The 20,791-nt window shown below is 38.1% G+C and overlaps 1 protein-coding gene across 1 annotated transcript in view; it reads right to left on the reverse strand.

Moving 5' to 3' along the window:
• Positions 1-20,791, reverse strand: part of VIPR2 (vasoactive intestinal peptide receptor 2) — a 254,823-nt gene that overhangs the window by 171,267 nt on the left and 62,765 nt on the right. The window lies entirely within an intron of this gene.

Genomic DNA, 20,791 nt, shown 5'->3' on the forward strand with positions numbered 1-20,791 from the left:
TCACTCTACTAGGGCTGTGGCTTCCACATGGGCCTTCAAGAACGAGGCTTCTGTTGATCAGATATGTAAGCAGCGACTTGGTCTTCCCTGCACACTTTTGCCAAATTCTACAAATTTGATACTTTTGCTTCTTCGGGGGCTATTTTTGGGAGAAAGGTTTTGCAAGCCGTGGTGCCTTCCGTTTAGGTAACCTGATTGGCTCCCTCCCTTCATCCGTGTCCTAAAGCTTTGGTATTGGTTCCCACAAGTTATGGATGACGCCGTGGACCGGACACACCAATGTTGGAGAAAACAGAATTTATGCTTACCTGATAAATTACTTTCTCCAACGGTGTGTCCGGTCCACGGCCTGCCCTGGTTTTTTAATCAGGTTTGATAAATTTATTTCTTTAACTACAGTCACCACGGCACCCTATAGTTTCTCCTGTTTTTTCTCCTGTCCGTCGGTCGAATGACTGGGTTGGGCGGAGCCTAGGAGGGACTATATGGACAGCTTTTGCTGTACTCTTTGCCATTTCCTGTTAGGGAAGAGATATTCCCACAAGTTATGGATGACGCCGTGGACCGAACACACCGTTGGAGAAAGTAATTTATCAGGTAAGCATAAATTCTGTTTTCACTCCTGTTGAGAAAAAAACTTACCTTTTAATCTTCACAGCAGCTCCAGCTTTCTCATGTCGTTGCAAGCCATTTCTGACGTCAGAAATGATGGATAGGTCATCCTCCAATCACGGCTTCCCCCCCGGGGGAATCAGTGTCTGATTCAACGCCATGATTGGAGGATGCCGGATTCCTCATTTTAGACCCAGGAAGAGGCTTTGCGACGGGCGGAGGAAGCTGGAGTTGCTGTGAAGATTAAAAGGTAAGTTTTTTTTCACAACAGGAGTGAAATGTAAATTTTGATGCATTAAAGTGCCCCTGGTTTTAATCGAATTTTTAAAAACCGGGCACTTTAGCATCAAAATTGACATTCACTTTAAATACTGCAAACATGCTTATATGCACATTTGAAATGTGTTTACAATTTGACTTTATATGGTAAAGTGAACTGCTATTGATTCTGCAGCACATGACGTTTGACAATGATCTTATTGTTGGTCATATTAATAGTGATTTTTTTTTTTTATTATAAAAAAAAAAAGTAGGGGCATGTTGCTTTCTAGTCAATATGTGCTATTTTCATTTGATATATTTTGGGCAACTATTATTATACAACATCTCTAAGGACTACACTGTATTTTCACCATTTTTAAGATTAAAGGGACACTATACCCAAACATTTTCTTTCATGATTAAGGTAGAGAATATAATTTTAAACAACATTCCAATTTACTTCTATTACCTAATTTGCTTTATTCTTTAGATATACTTTAATGAAGAAATAGCAATGCACACAGTGAACCAATCACAGGAGGCATCTATGTGCAGCTACCAATCAGCAGCTACTAAGCATATCTAGATATGCTTTTCAGCAAAGAATATCAAGAGAATGAAGCAAAATAGACAATAGAAGTAAATTAGAAAGTTGTTTAAAATTGTATGCTCTTTCTAAATCATGAAAGAAAAAAATTGGGTTTCATGTCCCTTTAAAGGGTTATATTGTGAAGAGAAGTTATAGAGAATAGAAATGTGCGTTTCGTTCCAAATCGAAATTTGGACAAATTTGTTAAATTCGGAGCTTTGGATCGATTCGAATTTCCGAATTACTATATAACCGAAACTAACGTATAAATCTGAATTATTTCAGGTTTATTTGTTACATTCGGATGGCCATGGACTAATCACAATTACACTAGTATTGTACAGTATATTAGGTTATATCACTCTGCTATGGGTTACACCTAATATTACAGTACATAATAATAATACTAGTCTAATACACAGCACATCCCACCTAACACATACTGAACTTCCAAATTTACGAATCGAATCGGAACCGAATACATCCAAATTTATTCGAATCCGAAACGAATGCATTCGAATGTATCCGAATTAGAATCAATACGAAAAACGAAATTCGAAAACATCCAAATCGATCCGAAACGAACCAAAACAAATTTTTCCGCCGCGCACAAGTCTAATAGAGAATAATTTTACTCATATGGAAAACTTTTCATGCATTTCCTGTAGGGAACTAAATGTTATGATTTTTTTTTCCAAGCATTCATTTTAGTTGCACAATCTTTTTTATGGCATGCAGCACTTAAAGGGACATTCCGCTCAAAATTTAAATGCACATATTTGAATAGAAACCTATTTACAATATACATGTATTGGCAAATATGCTTGTAGTAAAAATTATCACTGTTTTAGTGTTAGCATTTCTCTCTGAACGTGCATGTGAAGCATAGCTAGATATTATTAGTAGACATGTGCGATTCGGTTCGGCCCGAATTGAAATTTGGACGAATTTGTTCGAATTCGGGATTCGGATAGATTCAAATTTCCGAATTGCAGTAGTTCTGAATCTACCGAATAAATCCGAATCGATTCGAATTGATTCAGTAGATTTGGATGGATTTGGATGGCTGTGTATTACACAAGTATACTAGTGTAATACACAGCACATCCCACTTTACAGTGACCGAATTTCCGAAAATCCGAATCAATTCGAATCGAATCAAACCGAACCGAAACGAATGCGAACCAAATTTTTTTGAATCCGAAAGAATCCGAATGAATCCGAAACGAATTCATTCGATTTCTTCCGAATTCGAATCGATCGGAAACGAAATTCGAATCGGTCCGAATCGATCCGAACCGAACCGAATTTTTCGCGGCTGCACACTAATTATTAGTGCACCAGCATTTTATATACTGCAGCTGCTCAGAGCGCCAGTGAGGATTGTAACACGTCACCAATTAACAAATTGAGTCATTACCGGATAGTACAAGCGCCTTGGGTCTCTGGGCAAATGCTGTGTTTAAAATGCTGGTGCACGGTGCATACTTAAAGGGACATTCCAGCCAAAAATTTACTTTACATGGATTTATTGTAGTCTTGAATAGAATCATTTTTGTAATATACATGTATTAGCAAAAATGCTTCTAATTAAAGCTATATCTGTTTCAAATGTGTATTTAAGTATGCACCGTGCACCAGCATTTTAAACACAGCACTTGCTCAGAGAGCCTAAGGTGTTTTTAACATCTGGTAATGACTCAATTTGTTAATTGCTGACATGATACAAGCCCCACTGACTATCTAAACAACTGCAGTATTTAAATTGCCAGTGCTGTGAGAATATCAATTTATACTTCACGTGCACATGCAGAGAAAAATGTTAACACTAAAACAGTGATAACTTTTACTAGAAGCATTTTTGCTAATACATGTATATTGCAAATTTGTTTCTATTCAAAGATGTAATAAATCTATGTGCATTTAAATTTTGACCGGAATGTCCCTTTAAATACACTTTTGAAACAGCTATAGCTTTTATTAGAAGCATTTTTGCTAATACATGTTTATTACAAAAATGCTTCTATGCAAAACTGAAATGCATCCATATGGATTCTAATTTTGGCTGCATTATCCCTTTAATTTAAAAACATAGACTTGAACTCCAAACTTATACTAGGTTACTTTTACATAGCCTTGTTATACACTTCTTACAATAACAGTAAAATAGTATAATATTGTAATAATGTCTCTTGAAATTTCTTACAAATAACATCTGCTATATTACTGTGAAAACATTTTTACTTATTCAGGGCAGCTATGCAGGTTAGTTTGATATGACCTGCTCAATAAAAAGCTATGCTGATTACTAGAAATATTATTTGTAATATGAATTCATGAATTTAATTACTTAAAGTTCAGTTCAGTTCTGATTATTAATGCCAAACATTACATTTTGCAATTCACTACTCACAATCTGCTCATTTCTTAAGGAACAAATTTCATATACACCAAAATGAGGTTGCTTATTGAACAGTAATAGAATTCCTAATTAATAAGTGACATGCTATAATTGTAACTTAAGGTTCTTAGGTCATTGCTACATAGACAAGTTCATTTATTTGCATTTTTTATTCTTTGGTTCTGATCTTTCCTCTGTTAGCTAAATGTCAGCAGATGTCATTTTTATTTAATAAGGGCAAGAAATGAGTGTCACATTGCCTGGGATTACCTTTTATTATATAAATTGCATAGGCTTTGGTAGAAGCAAGATCTGACAGGATAAATTAGATTTATAAATATAATTCAACCTTGGTATTAAGTTTAAAGGGGCATGGAAATTTAAATTAAATTTTCATGAGTTAGTGTGTGCAATTTAAAAGAAAAAAATACTGTTTTGTCTCCCTGCATTGAAACTTAGCTTGTTTCTGTGATAACATATCTAAATAGACTCTGGTGTGTGCCCTATATGGCAGCTGTGCAAAGGTTCTGCTGAAATAATAAACTAAAATTACAAGGCTTTAAGTTAATGTATCCAGTCTGGATATGAACTTTGGGACCCATTTCAATCTGTTAGAAGAGCATTTAAAATGGCTTTACTCTGTGCAATAAGCAATTAAAAAAAGAAGCCATCCCAAACTACAAGTAAACCTCCAATTAGCTTCTGCTATCAAATTTACTTCATTCTCTTGGCATCCTTTTTTGAAGATTAAACTTAGGTAGGCTCATAGGTGCTCAGAAGAGTAAATGTGTCCGTAGTGCTCTATGGCAGCAGCCTTGGTAGCAATGTTATTTATTGCTTTAAACCCTGCAGTCATTGGCACCCATTCAATAAATGTCAGACAGACAAGGTTTTCTTCAGTTCTGCATCGCGGCGAGCGTGCAGCATATTCTTCCTGCAGTTATTATTGCGCAAGCAAATGCTTTTGCAGCCGCACCTCTTGCTCTTGGACAACCAATCGCACAAAAGCAGGGCCAGAAGATTTGTCTGCAGCTTCAAAAATGGGGCCAATAGAGTGCTAGACACTTTCACTCTCCTGAGCTCCTATGAGCCTACCTAGGTTTACCTTTGACAAAGGATGCCAAGGGAACAAAGAAAATTGGATAACAGAAATAAAGTAAATACTTTAATGGCATGCTTTATCTAAACCATGATATTTTAAATTTGTCTTTAATCTCTCTTTAACCCCAATAATACTTTCTTTTGAAAGACCCAGCAGCTATTTTCCAGTCCATAAGAAAAGTTCTCACTTTTCACATAAGGTTTATAAAAAAATTTCTATCAACTGACTTGACCTGTTAAAATCCATGTTTGCCTTTTTCATTAAACATATACTAGCTTTGCGTAGGTGTTCACATCTGTGCTTTTTATGCACTTTCAGATTTGAACCTATTTGCCCGTGTTTAGTTCAAATTACAACAAGCACGCATGTAGGTAGTTTACCTGCTTTCATCAGTTTTTCAGGCGCTGTTTTCTTGCATATTTAATTACAAAAAATATATCAAAACACACTTTAAAAATATCAGGTATCCTCACATCATCTCCTTTTGTTCCTGTTATTGTATCTTTCTTTATAATGAGCTTTATTAAATTGTTTGACAGTACAAAATATTTCACAATGCAATCATATAACATCTATAATGCCATCCAGTGTTGTCACAAATGTGCCTAATATATGAGTTCTTAATGAAGCTTATAACCTGTGCTCTTTTCGGGAGTCCAATTGAGTTCAAGATCTCATATTCAGGTAAGCTCTAGAGTTTTTTGTTTTTTGTTTTCTAGATTAAACAATGTAAACAGAAATTTTGTACAGATATTCTGCATCTTATCTATGTGTAAACATTACATTAGTGAACAACTCCACTTAACACATAAGTTTAGCAAAAATAACAAATGAAGTAGAAGGGTATGATTTCTAAACAGTGAAATAGGTGTGGGGGGGGAAAGCGTAACTGACTATTCTTTCTCTCTCTCCCCACAGCAGCCCACGCTATCTGAACTTGAATTTTATGTCGTGGAGTCCCCCTTCCAAAATTGTACCATATACTCGTTGATCTCGGCTCTCTCATCTCGTAGGTATCTATATCTTTCTAATTGCAAGAGCCATTCCACCTGCTATTTCCATTCCTCATCCTCAACTGTCGGGACTTTAGATGACCTTCAGTTTTTGTGTACTAACATTTTAGCGCTATTCAGCATAAAAAAAGAAGGTCTTGTTTGCTCCTGTCCTTTAACTTAGGGAGTCCATACAATAATAGTGTCTGAGGTTGGTTAAGTACAATAGTATTAAGCTTGGTACCTATGATCCCAAGGATTCCCAACCAATAGTCTATTATTTTGTCGAATCCCCACCAGATGTGTGTTAGTGTGTCTGTCTCCCCCCACCCCCCTGCAACACTTACCGTCTCAGGTTTTATATATCACTTTGAGTTTCTGAGGAGTGAGATACCATCTAGATAAAAACTTATAATTAATTTCTAGAACTTTGGCTGAGACAGAAGATCTTGTATGGCTTATGAATATTTTATTCTAGTCCTCATTAGAGATGTTGGTATATAAATCTAGGTTCCACTTTAGAGCATATGAGGGGGGCGTTGTCGCTTCTATTAAATAATAGCCTGTATGTTAGCAAGATTAGATGCTTAGGTAGCGGATTCAAAAGGCATAACTTTTTGAATATGGTAAGATTTCTGAGGAGCTTTGTTTTGTGTGTGTGGGTGTCAAGATAGTGCTTTAGTTGAGCGTAGGAAAACCAAGTGATAGGTGTATCTGACTCTTGTAGCTCAGTGAGGGTTTTTAACTTGTTTCCTGTTGTAATATGATATATGGTTGACTGTTTCATGTGCACCATTGTTTGTCAGTGCATGTTTGGGGTGTTTGGGGGTAATTCTGAGTTTCCGCGAAAAGGAGTCAATGGCGAGTAGTCGGAGGATGTATGTGGGTATATTGCTAATATTTTATGCCATTCATGGTAGAATTCAGTTATAATCGGTTAATTGCTTATTATTGTGGGTCTAGATTTTGGAGGCAACTAGCTCAGAGCGCTTGGTTGACAACATTAAGAATGTCCCTAGATAGCCGAATCCATAATTTATCTGGTGAATTCTTACACCATTCAGCTTGATGTTGCAGGATTATGGCCTTTTTGTATAAGTCTAGGTTCGGTAGACCCAGACCCCCCCTTTCTTTGGTGAGGTGTAGTGTATTTCTGTTTACTCTAGGCTTAACGCTTCCCCATATGAATTTGTCTGTTGCTGCTTGAAGCTTTTTGATAAAGGCAGGGTGCAAAGGAATTGGAAGTGTTTGTAAATTATACAATATCCTGGGGAGTATATTCATTTTTATCACTCCAATGCATCCCAGCCACAAGATGTTTTTTTGTTTTCCAAGAGGAAAGATCCCTGTGTGTCTAATTGTCAAGGTCTCAGGCAATGCCTGTTTAAGCTGAGGCAAGTAAGTTCCGTAAGGACAGAGTGTGGGGAGACCTTAGATGCAGCGGTAGTGCTGCGGAGAGGAGAGCTGACAGGCGGCCTGCTTGGCGTGTGACGTCACAGAGGCGGCAGATCCGTTAGCGCAGTGAGTAGGCTGATCCGACAGGCAGGATAGGCAGTGCAGGCTGGAGGAATGACTCGATACTGCAGGTGAGTGAATCAGGATGCAGCTTAGCTTAGTTGCACAGAAACAATACCAAGCAATGAAAGGGAGTGGAATGCTGGTATTTAAGGTGTAACTGAGATAATTCTTAAAGGGACAGTGAATCAGGTTGTGACATGACACTAATAGAGGCGTGAAGTTTGACTCAAATAGCTAATTCAGTGAGGGTGTCAGAAATATGCCTAGATTCTTCAATTTTTGTTTTTGTATTTTTAAGGGGCAGCCTTTCAGGGCTTGATTTAGTTCCGTGGCTGGTGTAGAAATGTTCAATAATTCCGATTTACTCAGGTTTAATTGAAAATTGGAAACTTCTTTATACTCCACAAATTCCTTAAGGGTGTGCGGCAAAGATGTAGAAGGGGAGGAAAGAGTCAGGAGAATATTGTCTGTGTACATAGTAAGTTTATATTCCTTCCCTCCCACCGCTATCCCAGAGATAAGAGTGTTATTTCTTATTTTCTGTGCTAAGACCTAACAACATAACAGTGGTGACAGAGGGCACCCCTGCCTCATTCCGTTATTAATTTGGAATGGTTTTGATAGAATACCATTGACCTTTACCTGTGCTGAGGGCTGTGAATATAGGGAGAAGATGTTATGTTTGAATTTGGTGCCAAATTGCATGTGTGACAGAGTGGCCATGAGAAAATCCCAGTCCACCCTGTCAAACGCCTTCTCTGCATCAGTTGAGATGAGCAGCATAGGGATCTGTTTGTTTTTTGCGTGCAAAATGAGTTGAATAGCTTTTATTGTGTTGTACCGGGCTTCGCGTCCGGGCACAAAGCCCACATGATCTGGAGAGATCAATTTAGGCAGGAGATTATTTAGGTGTTTGGCCAGTATTTTTGCGAATATTTTCACATCTACGTTCAGAAGTGATACGGGCCTAAAGTTTTCTGGCTTATTCATTTTTTTCCCTGGTTTGGGTAATACTGTGATGTGGGCAGTTAACATTGATGGTGGAAAGCTGTTAGTGCTCTCTAAAGAGTAAAATAGGTTTACTAGTTGTGGTGCTATAATTGGGAGATAATTTATAATATTTGACGCTTAAGCCATCCGGGCCAGGACTTTTGCCCCCTGGCATATCTTTAATTGCCTTTGCTACTTCCTGAGCTGAGAAAGTCTCCTCTAGTGAGGAGGCTTCCTCATGTGTTAAAGTTGTAAGATTCGCTTTCCGTATATAGTTTTGAATTTTTTGAGTGTCTTGGTCCGTGTGAGTGCATGTTTTATTAATGTTGTACAGAGAGCTATAATATGAGTGGAGCGTATCTGCAATAGTGGCAGAAGAGGTCTGTGACCCACCTTCATTATCAATCATGTTGTGAATGTGTTTGAAGTTGTTTTCGTTTTAGTGCCCATGCTAATAGTTTCCCTGCTTTATCACTGTGTTCATAGTACAGCTGTTGCATTTCTTTGATGTTCCTCTTTCAAAAGGGCTTTGATATCTTCCCTAGCTTGTTGTAGCTTAGTTAATATTCCTTGTTTAGAGGGGTCTTTTTTGTGTGTGCAGTTTCTAGTGTTTTAACTTGTTGCAGAAGATTATTATATCGTATTCTGTGTTGTTTAATGAATTTTGCTCTTTGCTGTATGAATTCACCCCTTATGACACATTTATGTGCCTCCCAGATGGTTGTGTTGGCTATATCAGTAGAGCAATTTAGAGTAAAATACTCTTTTACAGCTTTCTCTATGTCTGATTTTACTAAGGGGTTGTCTAGTACAGTGATTTTTAGCCTTTTTTTTTTTGCCGTGGCACAGCTTTTTACATAAAAAAATTCTGCGGCACACCACTATCCCAATATTTTACAAAATCACACATTGTAGCCTAATACAGCATATATATATATATTGTACCAGCACCCCTAGTTTAGTAAATATGTCTAGTAAATTATGCCTATAATTCATTATATTGTTGTGACATTTATATAAACAGAATTAATCACGCACTTTAAAGAGTTTGTTTTTCATTTTGATGTTTGGCTCAATCTGAATTCTGAGACTAATACTATATTGTTCAATACATAGTTGGGTGCTGGATAAATAAGGGTCTTTCTCTTTCTTTCTATTTAAATATATATATATATATATATATATATATATATATATATATATATATATATATATATATATATATACACACACACACTGTACTGTGCTGTCATGCCATGCCTACAAACTATACATGACATATTGACATTCATTCACAAACAATCATAATGATTCTCTGTGAATGAATGTCAATGTCATGGTTGTAAATGATGCCTGATGAGCTTGTCACATACCTCCCAATATTTCAAAATTTGAAAGAGGGACACCCCCGCACTGGGAAAAGTTGTGTGTCCCCCGCGCACTGGGAATTTTTTTTTCTGTGGAGCACAAGATTATATGTGGAGCACCTCCCTCTTCCTCTCCAGTGAGTCTCCAGTCCTCCAGTCATGTTCCTTGTGCTGAGAAGGAACGTGAGTGACATGACCTGGCTGGAACTGTTCTGGAGGAGGAGCAAAGCTGCGCCAGCATGCATGGGGGATTGAAGTGTCGCGTGTAGAGCCGGCACTAGGCATGTGTTGTGGTGGGTTGGGGTTCCGTCCAAGTGTGAACATGGGTCGGGGAGGCAAGCTGTCGCTGCGCAGTTACCCTCAGTCATCGTCCCACTCAAAATAAAAAAACGGCCCAGAATAAAAAACAAGAAAAATTTAAAAAATGTCACACTCTTGTCAGTCTGCCGTGGCACACCTGAGGATCTCTCATGGCACACTAGTGTGCCACGGCACACTGGTTGAAAAACACTGGTCTAGTATGTGATCATCTAATTTCCACATGAAGGGTCTGTCTGGTGTGGAATTCCATGCCAAAGTACAATGTATAGGTGCATGGGCAGACCACGTAATTTGGTGTATCCCTGCAGTTTGTAGTGAAGCTAGGCTTATCTGATCCAATAGAAAATAGTCTATACAAGAATAAGCTTGGTGGGGATGCGTGAAGAAAGTGAAATTATGTGCTGTTGGGTGTAATATTCTCCATGAGTCATGTACCGCTAGCTCAGAAAGACCTTTGTTTACATGCTTAGTTATTGTTTTGGAGATTGCAGATTTACCTCTAGAGGTGTCATTAAGTGGGTCTAGCGGAATGTTGAAATCTCCCCCCAGAATTAGTGTGCCTTTTCTATGATCTAAGATTGTATTAGTGATGTGTTTGATAAAAGTGTGCTGTTGGGTATTGGGGGAGTAAATGTTGACTAAAGTTGTTACTTTCCCTAATTATGTTATCAGCAGGATAATGTATCTACCTTCAGGGTCTTTGTCTTCCTGTATAATCTGGAATGGGATTGAGTTTTTTAATATTATGCGTTTCTTTTGTTTGGGCCAGATGCAAAATAAGCTAGTGGTTACCGTGGGTTACTCCATCTTGGCTTGCGGCCCTTTTTAAAGTGACTTTCTTGCAAAAAAGCCACAACACTACTCAACCTCAAAAATTTCCTGGCTACCATAGAGCGTTTTTCTGGAATATTGAGTCCTTTAGTATTGAGTGAAGTGAAAGTTAACTGTCTGTTGGTGGGTACCCTTTTCTTGGGGGGAGAGAGAAGAGAACAAAAAAAACAACAACAATAAAAACAGTCAGATAATCAATTGGGGAATAATGTGTACAGTAATAAAGAAAAGAAAACAGTTAAAATAAAAACAAATGCGACAAGGGTTCTTCTGATGTCCAACTAAGTGAATGAATGAGTAATTAGAAAGTAAAAGAGATTAAGTGTGTATGAGGGTTGTATCCTCGGTCCCGTTCTGACTTATGAAGTTTAACGTAAGTGTAGTATAGGGTTCTGTGGCTCTATTACTTTACGGGAGACAAGCTAAAACTGACCATAGCCTCCCGCAATCAATGACTTATATTCATGTTCAGAAAATCGTATTGATTTTTTGTTATAAATACAACTATATACATGATGACTGAAGTTTAATACAGATGTCAACAATTACATATTTCATAACTCAGTCTCCGTTAGCCCTATAAGACTCAGGGGTGCGAAGCAAACTTAAGAGTAAGGATCAATTAGCTTTACCTGATATAACTGGGCTCTAGTGAGTCACATTGTGAGCTGAATAGCTTTACACGCCTCAATTATACTATACATTTTGAAAGAAGTGAGGGTCTTAATATAATACATTTAACATCAAATCTAGCAAACATTATAAATAATTCATATAACTGGAATTGTTGGCATTAATGTCAGTGGGATCTATTAGAAAAGATCTCCAAAATTTGTTAACTCAGATAATATAGAAAAGTATAAGGCATTTTTTACAGTTACGGGCAAGCCCATGAATAGTTACGTGTCCTTAATGAGGAGGTCGCATTCTGCGACTGTCTAGGTTTTCGATAAAAAGTCATGCTGGGTCTTCAGTTCCCAAAATCAGATTGCTGTTTCCTGAGATGGTCTGTACGGTCTTCTCTTGAGGTAGGGTGATTCATGAGATATTGAGCTGCTTGCAAAAGTCTGGCAGGTCTTTCTAAGTTTTGAATATTGCTGTCTTTCCATCTCTGGTGGCTGTGATGCTTACCGGGAAACACCAGCGATATTGTATTTTCTCTGCTTGTAGTACCGAGGTGATAAACCTGAGGTCCCTCCTTTTTTGCAAGGTTGCGGGGCTTAGGTCTGAGAAGACCTGCAATGCTATGCCAGCATGTGTAACTTGTTTCGATCTGGAGCATTTCAGGATTGCCTCTCTATCCTGAAAGTTCAGGATTTTAATGATTACGTCTCTCGGCGGGGCCTTAGGTGGAGGTTGAGGTTTCAAAGCTCTGTGAGCCCTCTCTATTACTATCTCAGCAAAAGAGGGGGATCCCTTTATGGTTCTAAATAGGTCTATCCAGGAAGAGCATTCGGTGTTACTGATTCAGGTATGCTCCTGATATGGATGTTATTGCGCCTGTTCCTGTTATCTAAGTCTTCGACTTTTTCCATTAAGTAGAATAAAGCATCATCATGCTCTTGGAGTGCGTGTGTCACTTTTTTAACGGAAAAAATAACAAGAGTGTACCCTTAAGGTAGAAATAGCAACTCACTAGTGTGACAATCCCAAACTTCACACTATAAATATAAGTACTAAAAACAAGATATATGAGTGCGCTCAAAGGCTCTATCAAACAATTAATAATAAACTAGCCTGTTAATAATTAATACCAAACTAAAAACATAGGTATTCACATCTATATGACACTTTTATTTATAATACAATATAGTGCATAAAAACATATTTAATCAAATACAATGTATAAAATAGATAAGGTGCACCTTATTAGAACATGAACAATAAATAGAACAATGGAGTTATAGATAATCTACTAGAAAAGCTGCTTAGTTTAAAAGTTGTTGGTTTAGAAAGTACCCGCAATTATGTTTGTGTCCAAATGGGTAATAACCATAGTCGGCACCGCTATTCCATGGAGACAAAATTGCAGATTAGCTTCCCGCAAGGAAGCCGCTTTCTAGCCGCTTTCTCTGATCTGCTCTCCTGCAGCGTGCAGTTAGCGTTCAGGCAGCCGTTGACAATCCACTGACGTATTCTCGTCACGTGTCTGCCCACTCAGCCTATCAAGCAGTCGGATTACCTGTGTTTTTTGAAAATCCCAGTCCGGAACAAAGATTCTTTCAGTGTTGAAGTTTTAAATGTTCTATTTGCACTTATCTCCCAGTGTCGTCACTTGAATACTCCACATTAGGCTTTGGATAGTGTAAAGCACAAAGGATAATCAAAAAAGATCCATTAGTTAGGAGCACAAATATTCCATTCACAGTGTGTCCGTTAAGAGCTGACCAGCTACACAGGACTGCTTATCATCAACGCGTTTCAGCTTGAGGCTTTTTTCAAGATAAGCCTATGTACTTCCTCTCATCAATCAGCCAATCAGATTGAACTTGAATCTGATTGGCTGATTCAATCAGCCAATCAGATTTTTCTACCTTAATTCCGATTGGCTGATAGAATCCTATCAGCCAATCGGAATTCGACGGACGCCATCTTGGATGACGTCATTTAAAGGTACCTCATTCATCGGGAAGTCGTCGTGCCGGAAGGATGCTCCGCGGCGGAGGAGCGAAGTAAGAAGATTGAAGATGCCGATTTGCTTGAAGACGTCGCCGATGGAAGAAGACTGTCTGCCGCTTGCTTCAAGACATCGCCCGGATGGAAGAAGACTTCACTGCCGCTTGCTGGAACACATCGCCCGGATCAGGAGTTCTGCCCGGCGGGGTGAATACAAGGTAGGGAGATCTTCAGGGGGGGTAGTGTTAGGTTTATTTAAGGGGGGTTTGGGTTAGATTAGGGGTATGTGGGTGGTGGGTTGTAGTGTTGTAGGGTTGTAATGTTGGGGGGTGGTATTGTGTTTTTTTTTGCAGGCAAAAGAGCAGTTTTCTTTGGGACATGCCCCCATAAAAGGCCCTTTTAAGGGCTGGTAAGGTAAAAGAGCTTTGAACTTGTTTTAATTTAGAATAGGGTAGGGAATTTTTTTATTTTGGGGGGCTTTATTATTTTATTAGGGGGCTTAGAATAGGTGTAATTAGCTTAAAAATCTTGTAATCTTTTTTTTATTTTTTGTAATTTAGTTTAGTTTATTTAATTGTATTTTTAGATAGATATTTGTAGTTTATTTAATTTATTGATAGTGTAGGTGTATTTGTAACTTAGGTTAGGATTTATTTTACAGGTAATTGGGTAATTATTTTAACTAGGTAGATATTAAATAGTTAATAACTATTTAATAGCTATTATACCTAGTTAAAATAATTAACAATTTACCTGTAAAATAAATATAAACCCTAACATAGCTATAATGTAATTATTAATTACATTGTAGCTATCTTAGGGTTTATTTTATAGGTAAGTATTTAGATTTAAATAGGAATATTTTAATTAATAATATTAATATTAGATTTATTTTAATAAGAGTTTAGTTAGGATGTTAGAGTTAGATTGGGTTATTATACTTAATATATATATAATATAATAACGATATTAACTATATTAACCCTAATATAATTAGGGTTAATATAGTTAATATACATAATATAATAACTATATTAACTATATTAACCCTAATATAATTAGGGTTAATATAGTTAATATAGCTGGCGGCGGTGTAGGGGGATTAGATTAGGGGTTAATACATTTATTATAGATGGCGGCGGTGTAGGGGGATGTAGATTGTAGGCAAAAGAGCAGTTTACTTTGTGACAAAGCCCCGCCAAAAGCCCTTTTAAGGGCTGGCAAAAGAGTTGTTACTTTGGGGCATGCCCCGCAAAAAGCCCTTTTAAGGGCTGGCAAAAGAGCTGTTACTTTGGGGCAATGCCACGCAAAAAGCCCTTTTCAGGGCTATTTGTAGGGTTAGACTTAGGTTTAGTGGTAGGGATAGTTTAGTATTTTAGGGGTTAAATAATTTAATATAGATGGCGGCGGGGTAGGGGGATTAGATTAGGGGTTAATAATTTTAAAATAGCGGCGGGGTAGGGGCTCACTTTAGGGGGTAGGTAAGGTAGATAGCGGCGGGGTAGGGGCTCACTTTAGGGGGTTATAGATTTAATATAGCTGGCGGCGGTTTAGGGGTTAATAACTTTATTAGGTAGCGGCGGTTTAGGGGTTAATACATATTTTATTGTTAGGATAGTGAGGGGGGATAGCGGATAGTGGGTTAGACGTGTCGGGCTATGTTAGGGAGGCGTGTTAGACAGTGTGGGTGATTTAGACTTTAGTCAGGTTTTGTAGGCGCCGGCAGTTTCTAACGTGCCGCAAGTCACTGGCGACGCCAGAAATTTGTACTTGCGCAGATTTCGGGACATCGCTGGTTTATCAGACTTACGGCACGTTAGCATCTGACGGCGACATATATGGGATAGCTCGAGTTGCGAGCTGAAACTGCGGGCGACGCGGGTTCCCTCGCTTGCGCCGCAAACTGCGATCTATATCGGATCGCGCCCCAAAAAAGGAGCGTAGAGCATATTTACCGCAACTTCAACTCTCGATACCAGAGTTGCTTACGGAGGCGGCCAGCCTCAAAAACGTGCTCGTGCATGATTCCCCCATAGGAAACAATGGGGCTGTTTGAGCTGAAAAAAAACCTAACACCTGCAAAAAAGCCATGTTCAGCTCCTAACGCAGCACCATTGTTTCCTATGGGGAAACACTTCCTACGTCTGCACCTAACACTCTAACATGTACCCCGAGTCTAAACACCCCTAACCTTACACTTATTAACCCCTATTCTGTCGCCCCCCGCTATCGCTGACCCCTGCATATTATTTTTAACCCCTAATCTGCCGCTCCGTAAACCGCCGCTACTTACATTATCCCTATGTACCCCTAATCTGCTGCCCTAACATCGCCGACCCCTATATTATATTTATTAACCCCTAATCTACCCCCCACAATATTGATTCCATCAACCAATCAGAATATTCCTACCTTAATTCCGATTGGCTGATAGAATCCTATCAGCCAATCGGAATTCGAGGGACGCCATCTTTGATGACGTCATTTAAAGGAACCGTCATTCGTCGTTCAGTCGTCGGCCAGGATGGATGTTCCGCGTCGGAGGTCTTCAGGATGCTGCCGCTCTGCTCCAGATGGATGACGATAGAAGATCCCGCTTGGATGAAGACTTCAATCGGATAGAAGACCTCTTCTGCCCTGCTTGGATGAAGAATTTGGCTTGGCTGGGTGAAGACGACTCAAGGTAGGGAGATCTTCAGGGGCTTAGTGTTAGGTTTATTTAAGGGGGGTTTGGCTTAGATTAGGGGTATGTGGGTGGTGGGTTGTAATGTTGGGGGGGGTATTGTATGTTTTTTTTTACAGGCCAAAGAGCTGAACTTCTTGGGGCATGCCCCGCAAAGGGCCCTGTTCAGGGCTGGTAAGGTAAAAGAGCTTTGAACTTTAGTAATTTAGAATAGGGTAGGGCATTTTTTTATTTTGGGGGGCTTTGTTATTTTATTAGGGCGCTTAGAGTAGGTGTAATTAGTTTAAAATTGTTGTAATATATTTCTAATGTTTGTAAATATTTTTTTATTTTTTGTAACTTAGTTCTTTTTTATTTTTTGTACTTTAGTTAGTTTATTTCATTGTATTTATTTGTAGGAATTGTATTTAATTTATTTATTGATAGTGTAGTGTTAGGTTTAATTGTAGATAAGTATAGGTATTTTATTTAATTAATTTATTGATAGTGTAGTGTTAGGTTTAATTGCAACTTAGGTTAGGATTTATTTTACAGGTCATTTTGTAATTATTTTTACTATTTTAGCTATTAAATAGTTCTTAACTATTTAATAGCTATTGTACCTGGTTAAAATAAATACAAAGTTACCTGTAAAATAAATATTAATCCTAAAATAGCTATAATATCATTATAATTTATATTGTAGCTATATTAGGATTTATTTTACAGGTAAGTATTTAGCTTTAAATAGGAATAATTTATTTAATAAGAGTTAATTAATTTCGTTAGATTAAAATTATATTTAATTTAGGGGGGTGTTAGTGTTAGGGTTAGACTTAGCTTTAGGGGTTAATACATTTATTAGAATAGTGGTGAGCTCCAGTCGGCAGATTAGGGGTTAATAATTGAAGTTAGGTGTCGGCGATGTTAGGGAGGGCAGATTAGGGGTTAATACTATTTATTATAGGGTTAGTGAGGCGGATTAGGGGTTAATAACTTTATTATAGTAGCGCTCAGGTCCGGTCGGCAGATTAGGGGTTAATAAGTGTAGGCAGGTGGAGGCGACGTTGAGGGGGGCAGATTAGGGGTTAATAAATATAATATAGGGGTCGGCGGTGTTAGGGGCAGCAGATTAGGGGTACATAGCTATAATGTAGGTGGCGGCTCTTTGCGGTCGGCAGATTAGGGGTTAATTATTGTAGGTAGCTGGCTGCGACGTTGTGGGGGGCAGGTTAGGGGTTAATAAATATAATATAGGGGTCGGCGGTGTTAGGGGCAGCAGATTAGGGGTACATAAGTATAACGTAGGTGGCGGTCGGCAGATTAGGGGTTAAAAAAATGTAATCGAGTGTCAGCGATGTGGGGGGGCCTCGGTTTAGGGGTACATAGGTAGTTTATGGGTGTTAGTGTACTTTAGAGCACAGTAGTTAAGAGCTTTATAAACCGGCGTTAGCCCAGAAAGCTCTTAACTACTGACTTTTTTCTGCGGCTGGAGTTTTGTCGTTAGATTTCTAACGCTCACTTCAGACACGACTCTAAATACCGGAGTTAGAAAGATCCCATTGAAAAGATAGGATACGCAATTGACGTAAGGGGTTCTGCGGTAGTGAAAAGTTGCGGCTGAAAAGTGAGCGTTAGACCCTTTTTTGAATGTCTCCAAATACCGGCGGTAGCCTAAAACCAGCGTTAGGAGCCTCTAACGCTGGTTTTCATGGCTACCCGCAAACTCCAAATCTAGGCCTTAGAATTTTTCAATGATTCTATTTAATGAAACCATCAATGTTTAATAAAAACATTAAGAGGACTACTCTAATATTCATAATTGAGATATAAACAATTCTACTCTAATAAAAATATATGAGATTAGTGTGACATTTATCTATATAAAGGGATTTAAATCCAACTCAGCATTAAGTCCTAATGAATCCAGAGTTTTAAATGAGAAGATTAATTCTGCTTCTACTCTCAACAGTTTCTTGTTTAAATCTCCACCTCTCCAGTCTTGTACAAGCTTCCTAATACCCCAATATTTTAAACCTTTTGGGTTTTGGTCATGCATCTCTTTAAAGTGTTTTGAGAGCATATGCCCTTCAAACCCATGCTCTATGTTGAGGAGATGTTCCCTAATTCCGTCCCTCAACATGCGAGAGGTCTCGCCTAAGTACTGTTTCTTACATGGGCATTCAATAAGGTACACTACATTTCGATCTGAACATTTTATTAGATCCCGTATTTTATATTCCTTATTAGTTACTGTTGACTTGACACTTTTTGTTTTGCAACTATGTTTGCAAGCGTTGCAATGTATGCATGGGAAGTAACCCTCTAGTTTATTCCCCCTTAGGTCTATATCGGTACCTCCACTTCTTTTAGGGTTAAAAGTGCTGGGTGACAGTATATTTTTTAAATTCCTTGTTTTCTTAAAAACTATTCAGGGTTTCTCTGTAAGTGCTTCACAAATAAAAGGGTCTCTCTGCAATAAATGCCAGTGTTTATTCAAGACTGTTCGTAATTTGTTATGACTAGTGCTATAATCCGTAATAAATGGTACATCTATTGACGTTTCAATATATTCGTTTTTTCTTTCAGTGTTTTTTCTTTATGTTAAAAGAATTTTTTATTTCAGTTCCAAAAGCAAATACAAACACTTGTCATCCGACAGTTACATTGTCAATAAAGGTCTATAGTTCTTATACAGATTACCATTCTGTTTATCATCATTGCTTAACAAGTCTTTGCTCAAGTCCTTTATGTTTTGTGACACTACGTGCGACTCCGTAGTACCTTTTTTGCTCATTCTCTTGTAGACCACAGCTATATTGAGTGCCACTGTCTCTTAAGCCTGAGAGAATTATAGCATTTAAGTTCCTTTGTGCTCTGGAAATGAATTTTATCATATTCTTGTTTAACGTTGCAACTAAATAAACAAATAACCTTATCACTAACTTGTTCATAACTAAAAAGAATAAAAAAAAAAATTGGAAAAGGAAAAAAGAAAAAACATTTGTCTGTGTGGTTATTTTACATTTTATAGTAGCTTATTAGTATTGTCAGGTGGGCATTGGGTTGGCACCATGATAAAGGTCCCTTAACTCAATAGGTGGCCTTCTTTCTATATTGATATCTCCACTCAGAGGGTATCTCTTATCCCATAACTACCCTTATCTCTTTGGGTTATTCCCCTTTAGTATCCAATAATACCATATTTTCTGAAATTGGCCTGTATTTCCTTGCAATCGTGAAGCTCCTTCTGAGAAAGAGTATATATCCTGAATCTTATCTGTTACTTCTTTCCAAGTCGGGTTACCTATTTTCCAATATTTGGCTATGCATATTCTAGTTATTGTACACAATATTTTAGTGAACTTATTAATTGACGGTATAAATCTTGGCAGGTCTCTATTTAAAAGTGCTTGGTCCATGGTCAATGTTATTTGTTCGTCTAGTAGATAGCTTAGTAGATCATTTAACCTAGCCCAAGTATTCCTAATTATAGTACAATCCCACCACATGTGCCTATAAGACCCCCTTTCTCCACATCCTCTGTAACATAGTTTGCTCTTATTAGTTGAATAATGAGATGTGTTAGTCGGGATTAAGTACCATCTAAATATTGTTTTTATAGTGTTTTCCCGTAAATCTGCACTTGCCAATCCTTTGCAGGACTCATGAAATATCTGATCCCACTCTTCCCTCGGGAGTGTAAGACCTAAGTCTGCTTCCCACTTCAGAATGATGTTGGATTTGGTATTAAGCTTATCAGCTTTAATATCCATGTATATCTTGGAAATTACTCCTTTCTCTCTAAGCTCTGATTTGCATATTCTTTCTCAACTAGTGGTAAGTTGTCTGTTGTGAAGTTTAATGTAACTGGTTAATGCTGAGGAAATCTGAAGGTATGCAAACCAATACAGTTTGACCAGCTGTAATATGTCACGTAGATGGTTATAGGTTGCTACCTTTCCCTGTACCACTAGATCTGCTACCCTATATAATCCCTTGTTTGTCCATTTACCTACATAGCTATGTAGCTCTTTCGGTAGAAGATACTTTATGGGCCTGATCCATGAGTGATTGGGTAGGAGTGTTTGGGATTTCATGGCCAGATTCCAACACCTTTGTGATTCTAGTATGGTAGGGATTGTCCCTAAGCGATATCTGCCCTCTTTACCTGAATCCCATAAGATACCATCCAAATTTTCTTGTTCTACCAGATCTCTTTCTATTTTAGTCCACACTACTTCACTCGACTGTTTACTTAAAAGTGTCGTTTGAGCTGTCCTTGCAGCTTGATAGTAATCGACTAAGTTTGGTACACCAACCCCTCCTTTCTGTCTATGTTGAGCTAAAATCTGTGATGCAATTCTTGCTCCCCTATTTCCCCTCAAGAAGGAGTGGAGATCCGTTTGTAGTTTCTTTAGGTCCTGATGGGGGACCTTAATTGGTAGGGCATGAAACAAATACAGTAGTCTGGGAAGTATATTCATTTTTATTGATGACAGACGGCCATACCACGAGAAGTTGCCTTT

This window comes from Bombina bombina, chromosome 5 (genome assembly GCF_027579735.1).
Source record: "Bombina bombina isolate aBomBom1 chromosome 5, aBomBom1.pri, whole genome shotgun sequence".
Classification (NCBI taxonomy): Eukaryota; Metazoa; Chordata; class Amphibia; order Anura; family Bombinatoridae; genus Bombina; species Bombina bombina.